Genomic DNA, 13,287 nt, shown 5'->3' on the forward strand with positions numbered 1-13,287 from the left:
GCGGTGCTAGACACTACAGTTTGGAACCACGCGATCGCTACGGTCGCAGGTTCGAGTCCTGCCTCGGGCATGGATGTGTGTGATGTCCTTAGGTTAGTTAGGTTTACGTAGTTCTGAGTTCTAGGGGACTGATGACCTCCGAAGTTAAGTCCCATAGTGCTCAGAGCCATTTGAACCATTTTTTTAGGAGACATTCTGTTCAGGCGCAACTACTTTACAGCAAACGATTCCCTGAAAATCCACAGCCTTTTCACTGAATGTTTGGCCGCCTCGTTTCTCGTCTGCGTGAAACGGGAACTTTAAATGCAAGACCTCGAAATCGCCGTAGAACACGAACAGACGAAGCTGCTGAGGTTGCAGTGCTCGCTGCCATAGTCGTGAACCCTAAAGTCAGCATAGTACAAATTCAACATGAAATTGCTGTCTCGAAAACAAGTGCACATTGCAATTTGAAACGTCACAAATTCAAGCTCAAAATGTTCATTCACACGAAGAACTCCATGGAAATGACTTCAACAATAAGATTCAATTTTGTCAGTAGGTTCAGCAACAACTTCTGACTACTTTTATAGTCCTGTTTTCCTCAGTTGCGTGTAATATTACGGTATATTAATTAATTACTACTTAATAGGAAATACCAACCACCAGAACTGTTTATAACCTATAGGCACAATGACAAAAATTTAAATAAAATAGCTAACATATGTACATATTCCAGGCCACTGATGATGCCTTGCAGAAAATAAAGGCGAAACGCGTATGGCACTAAAATTGTGTTTTATTCATTTGCTGTCAGACGGTCCATAAGTAAAAATTATTAATATACCGTAACTTCTGACTAATTCTAATTTTTTTCTTGGATGCTCTTTTTACCGATGAGGCGTCATTCTTAAACAAAGGAACTGTCAATAGAAGAAATATGCATTATTGGTCCATCAAAAATCTACGATGTCTCCGACAGGTGGAGCATCAACGTCCATGGAACGTCAAAGTTTGCTGCGGAATTATTGGAGATGCCACTATCGGAATTTTCTTTGTAAACAGCAACCAAAATGACAGACAGAATACCCGATTTACAGGACACACTTTTCCTGTTCTCTTGGACGCCGTATCTCTGAATCAGAGGACATGGTGGATGCCCTGCTTATAGCGCCTTACGAGCACTACGAACTCTGGACCGTAAATACCCTGGTACATGGATTGGAGGTGGCGGGCCAGTTAGGTGGCCTGCCCCATCTCCGGACATTACACCACTGTTTTTTTTTTTTTTTTCCTTGTGTGGGGGGGGGGGGGGCAGTCAAGAATGCTGTCCATCAAAGTGTTCCAACAATACCAGAAAACATGCAGCAATGCATTATTTATGCTTTTACAGCTATCATACTGAACTGTAGAATACCAAGATCCAGTTACTAAACAGTGCAGTACTGTTGCCTTCAATGTGTATTGCTAATCTGTAACCTGTTCAAACGCGCTCTGAAGAAGTTTAACGATTTAGTTAATAAAATGCACTCAATCAATATTTAAATTAGACCCATCCTGCAGGAAACTTTATTAAAAACCGTTTCAACAGTGAAATTCATGGAAAGAGTCTCAAACTCACTGGAGACCGACAAGCAGACGGCTTAGTGGCAGACGGTTTAGCGCCACTCTTGTTCAACATCGTACTGAAAAAAAATAATCAGAGAATGTGAAAAATGCGTCAGAGAGATACAAACTGGAAAAGAGAAAAGAAAAAATGTCACTGCGAAGTGCCTGTCCTTTGTAGATGACCTTACTATATTAACGAACAACAGAGATGGAGCCAAACTAAGGGCTGGATAAACTATACGAAATCTCGTGTAAAACCGGACTCCAAATTTCCAATGAAAAAATCTCTGTATGTGAACAGAAAATCAACCGGAAAGCGTCCAGTGAAAACAAAATGTGGAAAAATATCACTGGCCACTCACTTCAAGTACTTAGGGAAACCATCCAGCCCACAGGACTGAACACAATCTTCAACGCAGAAAGAATGTTCACTCAGCAAAAGGCGTAAAAACTGATATGGAATCAGCACAACAAAACAGCAACATCTCGTATTGCAAAACTACGACACTACGACATGGTTGTTTTACCAGAAGCTTCGCATGCGGTAGAAACCACAGTAATTAAAGGGATGACAAAAATTCATAACATAGAGAAGCAAAAACGAGAAATTCTTTAAAAAATCATTGGCGTTGTCCTCCGAGATGGAACGTGGGTGAGACGACTTGAAAAGGAACTCTACAAACACGCATAAACGACATCACAAATAAAATTAGGGAAAGACACCTACATTTCTGCAGACACCTATATGGGATAGGTGAAAACACTGACAAAGAAAATTTTTAACATCGTAAATGCAAGCATATTAAAGACCATTTGGATGAAAGAAACTCAAAGAGACCAGCAATAGGAAATTTCAGAAGAAGAAAGCGAGGATAGTAAACAGTTCAGAAGTAAAATCAAAAACATGAAATTTGAACAAGTCTCAACGAGAAAAACAACTGCGAAAAAATAGACAGACGAAAGGAAAAAAATGACGCAGAGAATTAAAGAACAGGTTTCGGGAAGAAAAGAAAAGAAGAAAAGGAAGGTCAGCTGTGCAAGCTCAAATTCACATGCTCTGTTAAAGGGGAATAATCGAGAATAATAATAATACATATATTTTTAAAAGAAGCAAAAAGTACGTAAGTCATGAGGGTGATGCCTTACCTAATTAGTAGTCCATATGACGACTAGTTAGCTTATATGAGAAGTAGAATATTGTGTTTCAGGGAGCCCATTATTTGTTCTCGGATGGCCGACGCAGGTGCAATGGATGTGTTTGGTGTTAAATACGGCGATCCTCCTTACGGTAGTCAGACGTAGTCGACTGCTACCTTAAGGACAAGTATGGCGATGGAGACCAGCAACAGTCACTGTCACATCCGAATGCCACACAAATCTCGATGCTGCGCGATTCCACCAGATGGCCAAATGGAAACCCACAATGAGGCCCCTGTGCAACTCTGTTAGGAGCTGATAACGCTGCCTCACACTGTCGCACTGCACTGCCGTGTCCTTTACAGTGGGCGTTCCACATCAGACCCTGGTCCCTCCCCTCGTACACCCCACCAGGCCTGCTAACAACACTAAACACGAACAGCAGTAATGCACTGTAATCATTTACATAGCAGCCGATGGTATGCACATGTACGAAGCTACATTGACTTCTGACTATGTGTTCTAGGTGTTTCACCTTTTTGGTCAGGCGGTGTATTTGTTTTTCATAATGTCTCTTTCAAAGCTTTTAATGGAAGAGTGGTGGACACTCCACCCACCACCCTTATTGGGCGAGAGTGATGAAACAACAATAAAGAAAAATATAGAAACCGGCAGTTTATATTCGCACAAAGAAAGAGCATTGGGAAGATGAAAGCACCGCCTGTTTAATAATTGTTTCAGTGTTTCAACACCTGTCTTCAGACAATGACAATACAGTTCAAGCCGAGCGCTGTCAGGCGCTTCAGTCTGGAAGCGCGCGGCAGTTACTGTCGCGGTTTGAATCCTGCCTCAGGCGTGGATGTTTGTGATGTCCTTGGGTTCAAAATGGCTCTGAGCACTATCGGACTTAACTTCTGAGGTCATCAGTCCCCTAGAACTTAGAACTACTTAAACCTAACTAACCTATGGACATCACACACCTCCATGCCCGAGGCAGGATTCGAACCTGCGATCGTAGCGGTCACGCGGTTCCAAACTGAAGCGCTTAGTACCGCACGGCCGATGTCCTCGGGTTAGTTAGGTTTAAGTAGTTCTAGGGGTTTGATGACCTCAGATGTTAAGTCCCATAGTGCTCAGAGCCATTTGAATACAGTTCAATACAGTTTTTTTTTCTCGAAGAACAAATCTTCACTCCTTGTTAAAATATCTGTGTTCTACCAAGTATTGTGTGAGATCGCTTCGAATAAGAAAAAGATAACATCCACAGCTCATATGTCTGGGCGAATTTTCGAATTTGCTGCGAGGTTAAGCTACAAGGTCACGATGATTACCAAAAAATTGGACAGTAAGATTCTCATAATGAATTGTCTTTCTACTCTATGCGGAAAGTGTGCTGTGTTTAGTGTTAGTTATGTATGTCAAGCTAAAACTGTCCGCTAAGCCTGCAGTCGAGCCTCTCAATGTAACGCGTTACCGATCGCTGCATCCGATCACGCATTGTAGACATTTAAACTTGACACTTTTCAGCAAGTATCCCAAGGCTATGCATAAGCCACATTCCCCACTTCGTCCTTTCTCTAGGATTTACTGGCTCTCAACACAGTGGAAGACCAGCTGAAGTTTTTGAGAGTGGAGGAGCCTGTGACAAGTTGAAAGTTAGGGTCTGTTCGTGAGGTGTGTTCGGATGGTGTAATTTGAAGATGTTAGCGTCCAAGGACAGGGCACTGGGTTCGAATCCTAGTCCAACACAAAATTTTAACTTGTCGCATAAAATAAACTAAACATCAGGTTTACAAGTAGAAGAAGTAAAGAACTAATGTGACGAGTGTGAAATCCATAACTGTTTCCGTCAAAGGGCATGGAATGGCTGTCCTTGAGACTACTAAAGATCAACGGACTGCTGGACGTTCCTGTGAGTGGGGACTACTTTTCGTTGTTCCGAAATCCCTTAAATTAACGGTGCCAAATCCATCAATAGCCACGCCGATCCGGTGCCAATGCGGGACAAATACGCAAGAAAAAGATGGGAAACCAGAAAATGCAGGAACGCATTTCATAGGGGTACAACATAATTGAAAGGTTTCACCGAATGTTCGACAGCCATAATTGTGAAGAAAAATTACACAAATTCTAGTATCCCTAAATGAGATAGCTCTTCCGTATCAGAGCGCTAATAAGCTCGCTGTGGAACGCCCTAAATCAAAGAACATCTCTTCTAAATCAAAGAAAGAACACTGCACAAGAAAATGGCCATGCTGTTTAAACTATTGGGAATACTGACGCTCATTATATCCATTATTCATGGCATACTTCTACGACCGTCTGTTAACTCGTAGCTCTCCTGCGCACAAATTTGACAATAGGCAAACAATGATCGGGCTTGTGCAACGTTTTGTAGCGATGCGGCTAAACTGTCACCTCATTTGTAATTAAATATTTATGCATTACTTTTAGTGAATATGATCTCCTTTTCTCTCACACATTCTGCATCTTTTTTCTCATGGGTGGTAGACCATGATGATGCGGTTTCGCGAGGTTCCTCTCCTACAGACTGTTTTGAAGCGACGTTTATGAATACAAGCGCTCCGTTCTGACTGACGATTTCTCACGGATGCTGAATCAAAACAGCGTGTGACCTTTCTCTGGTGTTACTGAAGATATTTTCGTTTTCTTCTGTGATGTGTGCTTGGAGTTAACAAATGTGCTCCTGGAACTTTTACGTGTCGCCCAGTAACAGCAAAAAGACTGTTTTTGGTTCCCGTTATAATTAGAGTGTTATATAATATGCTCATTCGATATAGCGACCGCAGATTATTCGCAGGCGCTTTATTTTCGGTGACAGCTAAACAAGGAGAACAATTAGTGTTTCTATCGTAGACTGACTTCTCCACCACGATCGATACTGAACCCTTGAATTAATTAGATCAATCTTTGGAGAGCCACACGAAAGTAATTATCTTTAGTTTTCTTATCCGGCCTCCTTCCTGAAGTTTCCGAATTTTGTTATTTTGCTAATATTTTTGGTTGTTTTCTACATGTGCCCTGTTATTAATCTACGACTGAGGTGTTGTAAAACCTATTTCTTTCTTCAATCTCGGACCATATATATATTAACATGAAACCGAATAAGCATATTCTTATATCACCGGTAAAGACATTATGGGTACACTAGAGAAGATGCAGTGACAGAAAACGATTAATGGATATACGCAGCAAACAGTTACTTTAATAATTATACTTATACGTATAATTTTATGTTAATATTAGCGGTTTTCGGATTTTGTACTGTCATCGGTCGTAAACTAGCAGCAGCCACAGTAGGTAATTACAGTCCCATGCGTAGGCTGCCTTTCACACAACGACAAAAACGGCTGCGCCTGGAGTGGTGCCATTCTTCTGGTGTTGTGGAGAGACGCAGCGATGTTACTGCTGACGTCATGGGGTGGAGAGTGGGACCAATGAAATTTATACGTCCAGTGGCGTACTTCAAAGAACGTGATACTACAGGTCTTACAAATTGCAGCGACCATCTCCAGCTGGGAGCGATTTATTATTTGAGATCACTTTAATAATATGTACCTGCGCGTTTAAATACACCCTCCCTTCGATAACATATGGCAAAGGTGAGGATTTTACTGGGTATCTTTTCATTGACATGCTGCATTTCCGCCTTGCCCAGGACGCGGCTGAGCTTTTGTGATTTATTTCAGGCAAGGAAGCTAGTGTGACGTCACAAATTCGTTGCGGAGCCGATATTTCATGTTAGCCCCGGTGGGGAGCCATCGGGTATGAGTTCATGTCATGGCTGATTGTGACTGAAGGAACTCTAATAGCTCAGCGGGACATTACAAACATCCTGCATTCTCATGTGTTACCGCTCATGCGGTGTTATTTGTCAAGAAGACATTGCTTGTCCACATATGGAAATGGAAATTAGTGGTAACGTCATCGGTCCCTAGGCTTACACACTACTTAATCTACAACACATACACACATACCCGAGGGAGGACTCGAACCTCCGACGGGGGGAGCCGTGCGAACCGTGGCAAGGCTCCTAGACCGCACGTCTACCCCACGCGGCATCCACACATAGGACACGTTTTTATATGAACTGTCTTCTTTGTAATGAGGTACTACCGGCTCCAGAAAAGCCGCCAGACCTGTTCCCAATAGAATCTGTTTGGGACCAGATCGGACGTCATATCTCTCCCAGTGTCATTATTCAGGATATGAAGGATACGTTGTGGGCCAGACTACCCTAAGAGAAGATTTTTTTTCTGTCATCAGTCTACTGACTGGTTTGATGGGGCTCGCCACGAATTTTTCTCCTGTATTACCCTCTTCATCTCAGAGTAGCACTTGCAACCTCCGTCCTCAATTATTTGCTGAATGTACTCCAATCTCTGTCTTTCTCTATAGTTTTTGCCCTCTAAGTTCCCCTTAGTACCATGGAAGTCATTCTCTCATGTCTTAACAGATGTCCCATCATCCTGCCCCTTCTCCTTATTGGTGTTTTCCACATGTTATTTTCTTCTCCGATTCTGTGGAGAACCTCCTCATTCCTTACCTTATCAGCCCACCTAATTCTCAAATTCTTCGATTCTCCTCTGTTCCGGTTTTCCCACAGTCCATGTTTCACTATCATACAATGCTGTACTCCAGACGTAAATTCTCAGAAATTTCTTCCTCAAATTACGGCCGATATTTGATATTAGTGGACTTCTCTTGGCCTGGAATGCCCTTTTTGCCATTGCTAGTCTGCTTTTGATGTCCTCCTTGCTCCGTCCGTCATTGGTTATTCTACTTCCAAGCGGGATGAAAGCAGAGCTCACCATCTGCAGCATCGTCGACAGGACTGACTGCGGACCTTTGGTACAGAGCCTAGTGGAGGGTCTGAATCAGAGGCTGAGACGGTTCTGCGACCGTGTGGGCTGCAGATTCCTCGACTTGCGCCATAGGGTGGTGGGGTTTCGGGTTCCGCTAGATAGGTCAGGAGACCACTACACGCAACAAGCGGCTACACGGGTAACACGGGTTGTGTGGCGTGGACTGGGCGGTTTTTTAGGTTAGATGGCCTCGGGCAAGCACAGAAAGGGCAACAGCCTCAAAGGGTGCGGGGCAAAGTCAGGACATGCGAGGACCAAGCAGCAATCGGTATTGTAATTGTAAACTGTCGAAGCTGCGTTGGTAAAGTACCAGAACTTCAAGCGCTGACAGAAAGCACCGAAGCTGAAATCGTTATAGGTACAGAAAGCTGGCTGAAGCCAGAGATAAATTCTGCCGAAATTTTTACAAAGGCACAGACGGTGTTTAGAAAGGATAGATTGCATGCAACCGGTGATGGCGTGTTTGTTGCTGTTAGTAGTAGTTTATCCTGTAGTGAAGTAGAAGTGGATAGTTCCTGTGAATTATTATGGGTGGAGGTTACACTCAACAACCGAGCTAGGTTAATAATTGGCTCCTTTTACCGACCTCCCGACTCAGCAGCATTAGTGGCAGAACAACTGAGAGAAAATTTGGAATACATTTCACATAAATTTTCTCAGCATGTTATAGTCTTAGGTGGAGATTTCAATTTACCAGATACAGACTGGGACACTCAGATGTTTAGGACGGTGGTAGGGACAGAGCATCGAGTGACATTATACTGAGTGCACTATCCGAAAATTACCTCCAGCAATTAAACAGAGAACCGACTCGTGGAGATAACATCTTGGACCTACTGATAACAAACAGACCCGAACTTTTCGACTCTGTAAGTGCAGAACAGGGAATCAGTGATCATAAGGCCGTTGCAGCATCCCTGAATATGAAAGTTAATAGGAATATAAAAAAAGGGAGGAAGGTTTATCTGTTTAGCAAGAGTAATAGAAGGCAGATTTCAGACTACCTAACAGATCAAAACGAAAATTTCTGTTCCAACACTGACAATGTTGAGTGTTTATGGAAAAAGTTCAAGGCAATCGTAAAATGCGTTTTAGACAGGTACGTGCCGAGTAAAACTGTGAGGGACGGGAAAAACCCACCGTGGTTCAACAACAAAATTGGGAAACTACTGCGAAAGCAAAGAGAGCTTCACTCCAAGTTTAAACGCAGCCAAAACCTCTCAGACAATCAGAAGCTAAACGATGTCAAAGTTAGCGTAAGGAGGGCTATGCGTGAAGCGTTCAGTGACTTCGAAAGTAAAATTCTATGCACCGACTTGACAGAAAATCCTAGGAAGTTCTGGTCTTATGTTAAATCAGTAAGTGGCTCGAAACAGCATATCCAGACACTCCGGAATGATGATGGCATTGAAACAGAGGATGACACGCGTAAAGCTGAAATACTAAACACCTTTATTCGAAGCTGTTTCACAGTGGAAGACCGCACTGCAGTTCCTTCTCTAAATCCTCGCACAAACGAAAAAATGGCTGACATCGAAATAAGTGTCCAAGGAATAGAAAAGCAACTGGAATCACTCAACAGAGGAAAGTCCACTGGACCTGACGGGATACCAATTCGATTCTACACAGAGTACGCGAAAGAACTTGCCCCCCTTCTAACAGCCGTGTACCGCAAGTCTCTAAAGGAACGGAAGGTTCCAAATGATTGGAAAAGAGCACAGGTAGTCCCAGTCTTCAAGAAGGGTCGTCGAGCAGATGCGCAAAACTATAGACCTATATCTCTGACGTCGGTCTGTTGTAGAATTTTAGAACATGTTTTTTGCTCGAGCATCATGTCGTTTTTGGAAACCTAGAATCTACTCTGTAGGAATCAACATGGATTCCGGAAACAGCGATCGTGTGAGACCCAACTCGCTTTATTTGTTCATGAGACCCAGAAAATATTAGATACAGGCTCCCAGGTAGATGCTATTTTCTTTGACTTCCGGAAGGCGTTCGATACAGTTCCGCACTGTCGCCTGATAAACAAAGTAAGAGCCTACGGAATATCAGACCAGCTGTGTGGCTGGATTGAAGAGCTTTTAGCAAACAGAACACAGCATGTTGTTATCAATGGAGAGACGTCTACAGACGTTAAAGTAACCTCTGGCGTGCCACAGGGAAGTGTTATGGGACCATTGCTTTTCACAATATATATAAATGACCTAGTAGATAGTGTCGGAAGTTCCATGCGGCTTTTCGCGGATGATGCTGTAGTATACAGAGAAGTTGCAGCATTAGATAATTGTAGCGAAATGCAGGAAGATCTGCAGCGGATAGACACTTGGTGCAGGGAGTGGCAACTGACCCTTAACATAGACAAATGTAATGTATTGCGAATACATAGAAAGAAGGATCCTTTATTGTATGATTATATAATAGCGGAACAAACACTGGTAGCAGTTACTTCTGTAAAATATCTGGGAGTATGCGTGCGGAACGATTTGAAGTGGAATGATCATATAAAATTAATTGTTGGTAAGGCGGGTACCAGGTTGAGATTCATTGGGAGAGTCCTTAGAAAATGTAGTCCATCAACAAAGGAGGTGGCTTACAAAACACTCGTTCGACCTATACTTGAGTATTGCTCATCAGTGTGGGATCCGTACCAGGTCGGGTTGAGAGAAGAGATAGAGAAGATCCAAAGAAGAGCGGCGCGTTTCGTCACAGGGTTATTTGGTAACCGTGATAGCGTTACGGAGATGTTTAGGAAACTCAAGTGGCAGACTCTGCAAGAGAGGCGCTCTGCATCGCGGTGTACCTTGCTCGCCAGGTTTCGAGAGGGTGCGTTTTGGATGAGGTATCGAACATATTGCTTCCCCCTACTTATACCTCCCGAGGAGATCACGAATGTAAAATTAGAGAGATTCGAGCGCGCACGGAGGCTTTCAGACAGTCGTTCTTCCCGCGAACCATGTGCGAGTGGAACAGAAAAGGGAAGTAATGACAGTGGCACGTAAAGTGCCTTCCGCCACACACCGTTGGGTGGCTTGCGGAGTATAAATGTAGATGTAGATATAGATGTAGCAGAATTCCTTAACTTCATCTACTTCGTGACCATAAATCCTGATGTTAAGTTTCTCGCTGTTCTCATTACTTCTGCTTCTCATTACCTTCGTCTTTCTTCGATTTACTGTCAATATACTCTGTACACATTAGACTGTTCATTCCGTTCAGCAGATCATGTAATTCTTCTTCACTTTCACTCAGGATAGCAATGTCATAAGTGAATCGTCTCATTGATATCCTTTCACCTTAAATTTTAATTCCACGCCTGAACCTTTATTTTATCTTCATCATAGTTTCCTCAATGTACAGATTGAACAGTAGGAGCGAAAGGCTACATACTTGTCTTACACCCTTTTTAATACAAGCACTTCGTTCTTCGTCGTCCACTCTTATTGTTCCCTCTTGGTTGTTGTACGTATTGTATATGACCCGTCTCTCCCTGTAGCTTACCCCTACTTTTCTCAGAATTTCGAATGTCTTACCCCATTTTACATTGTCGAACGCTTTTTCCAGGTCGACAAATCCTGTGAATGTGTCTTGTTTTTTCTTTAGCCTTGCTTCCATTATTAACTGCAAGATCAGAATTGCCTCTCTCTTGCCTTTACCTTTCCTAAAGCCAAACTGCGTCAGCAACTTGATGCATGAACTGTTAAGCTGATTGTGCGGTAATTCTCGCACTTGTCAGCTCTTGCTGTCTTCGGAATAGTTTGGATGATGCTTTTCCGAAAGCAAGATTGTATGTCACCAGACACCAAAGTGAATAGTCGTTTTGTTGTCACTTCCTCCAATGATTTTAGAAATTCTGATGGAATGTTATCTATCTTTTCTGCCTTATTTGATCTTAAGCGCTCTAAAGCTCTTGTAAATTCTGATTCTAGTACTGTATCCCCTATCTCTTCTAAATCGACTCCTGTTTCTTCTACTGTCACATAGGACAAATCTTCCCCTTCATAAAGGCTTTCAATGTATTCTTTCCACCTATCCGCTCTCTCCTCTGCATTTAACAGTGGAATTCACGTTGCACTCTTAATGTTATCACCCTTGCTTTCAATGTCATAGAAGGTTGTTTTGACTCTCCTGTATGCTGAGTCTGTCCTTCCGACAATCATTTCTTTTTCGATGTCTTCACATTTTTCCTGCAGCCATTACGTCTTAGCTTCCCTGCGCTTCCTATTTATTTTATTCCTCGGCGACTTGTATTTCTCTATTCCTGAGTTTCCAGGAACTTACTTCTTTCATCGATCAATTGAAGTACTTATTCCGTTACCCATGGTTTCCTTGCAGCTACCTTCTTTGTACCTATGTTTTCCTTCCTAACTTCTCTGATGACCCTTTTTAGAGATGTCGATTCTTCTTCAACTGTACTGCCTACTGAGGTATTCCTTATTACTGTATGTATAGCCTTAGAGAACTTCAACCGTATCTCGTCATTTCTTAGTACTTCTGTATCCTACTTCTTTGTGTATTGATTCTTCCTGACTACTGTCTTAAACTTCAGCCTGCTCTTCATCACTACTGTATTGTGATCTGAGTCTATGTCTGCTCCTGGGAACATCTTACAATCCAGTATCTGATTTCTGAATCACTGTCTGACTATGAGGAAATCTAACTAAAATCTTACGGTATCACCCGGCCTTTTCCAAGTATACCTCCTGCTCCTGTGATTCTCGGACAGAGAATTTGCTATTACTAGCTGAAACTTGTTACAGAACTCAATTAGTCTTTCTCCTCTCTCAGTCCTTGTCCCAAGCCCATATTCTCCTGTGATATTTTCTTCTACTCCTTCCGCTACAACTGCATTCCAGTCTCCCATGACTATTATATTTTCATTTACCTTTACATACTGTATTAGACTTTCAATATCCTCATACACTTTCTCACTCTCTTTATCTTCAGCTTGCGACGTAGGCATGTATGCCTGAACTACCGTTGTCAGTGTTGGTTTGTTGTCGATTCTGATAAGAACAACCCTATCACTGAACTGTTCACAGTAGCACGCTCTTTGCCCTAACTTCCTATTCATAACGAATCTTACTCCCGTTATACCATTTTCTGCTGCTGTTGATATTACCTTATATTCATCTGTCTAGAAATCCTTGTCTTGTTTCCACTTCACTTCACTGACCCCCACTATACCTAGATTGAGCTTTTGCATTTCCCTTTTCAGAATTTCTAGTTTCCCTACTACGTTCAAGCTTCTAGATTCCACACCCCGACTCGTAGAACGTTATGCTTCCTTTGATTATTCAATATTTTTCTCATGGTAGCCTCCCCCTTGGCAGTTCCTTCCTGGAGATCCGAATGGGGGACTATTCCGGAATCTTTTGCCAATGGAGAGATCGTCATGACACATGTCCTGTGGATACAAGTTACGTGTCTTTAATGCAGTGGTTTCCATTGCCTTCTGCATCCACGTGCCGTTGATCATTGCTGATTCTTCCGCCTTTAGGGTCAGTTTCCCACCCCTAGGACAAGAGAGTGCCCTGAACCTCTGTCCGCTCCTCCTCCCTCTTTGACGATACAACAGCTTATGACAGACCAGACCAAAAGGGGGGCAACGTTACACTGGCAAGAGCGCCTGTACTGCCAAGTTCCTAGCAAATTTGACTCGATATTTTAATCAGCCTAT

The sequence above is a fragment of the Schistocerca serialis genome, chromosome 2 (genome assembly GCF_023864345.2).
Source record: "Schistocerca serialis cubense isolate TAMUIC-IGC-003099 chromosome 2, iqSchSeri2.2, whole genome shotgun sequence".
Classification (NCBI taxonomy): domain Eukaryota; kingdom Metazoa; phylum Arthropoda; class Insecta; order Orthoptera; family Acrididae; genus Schistocerca; species Schistocerca serialis.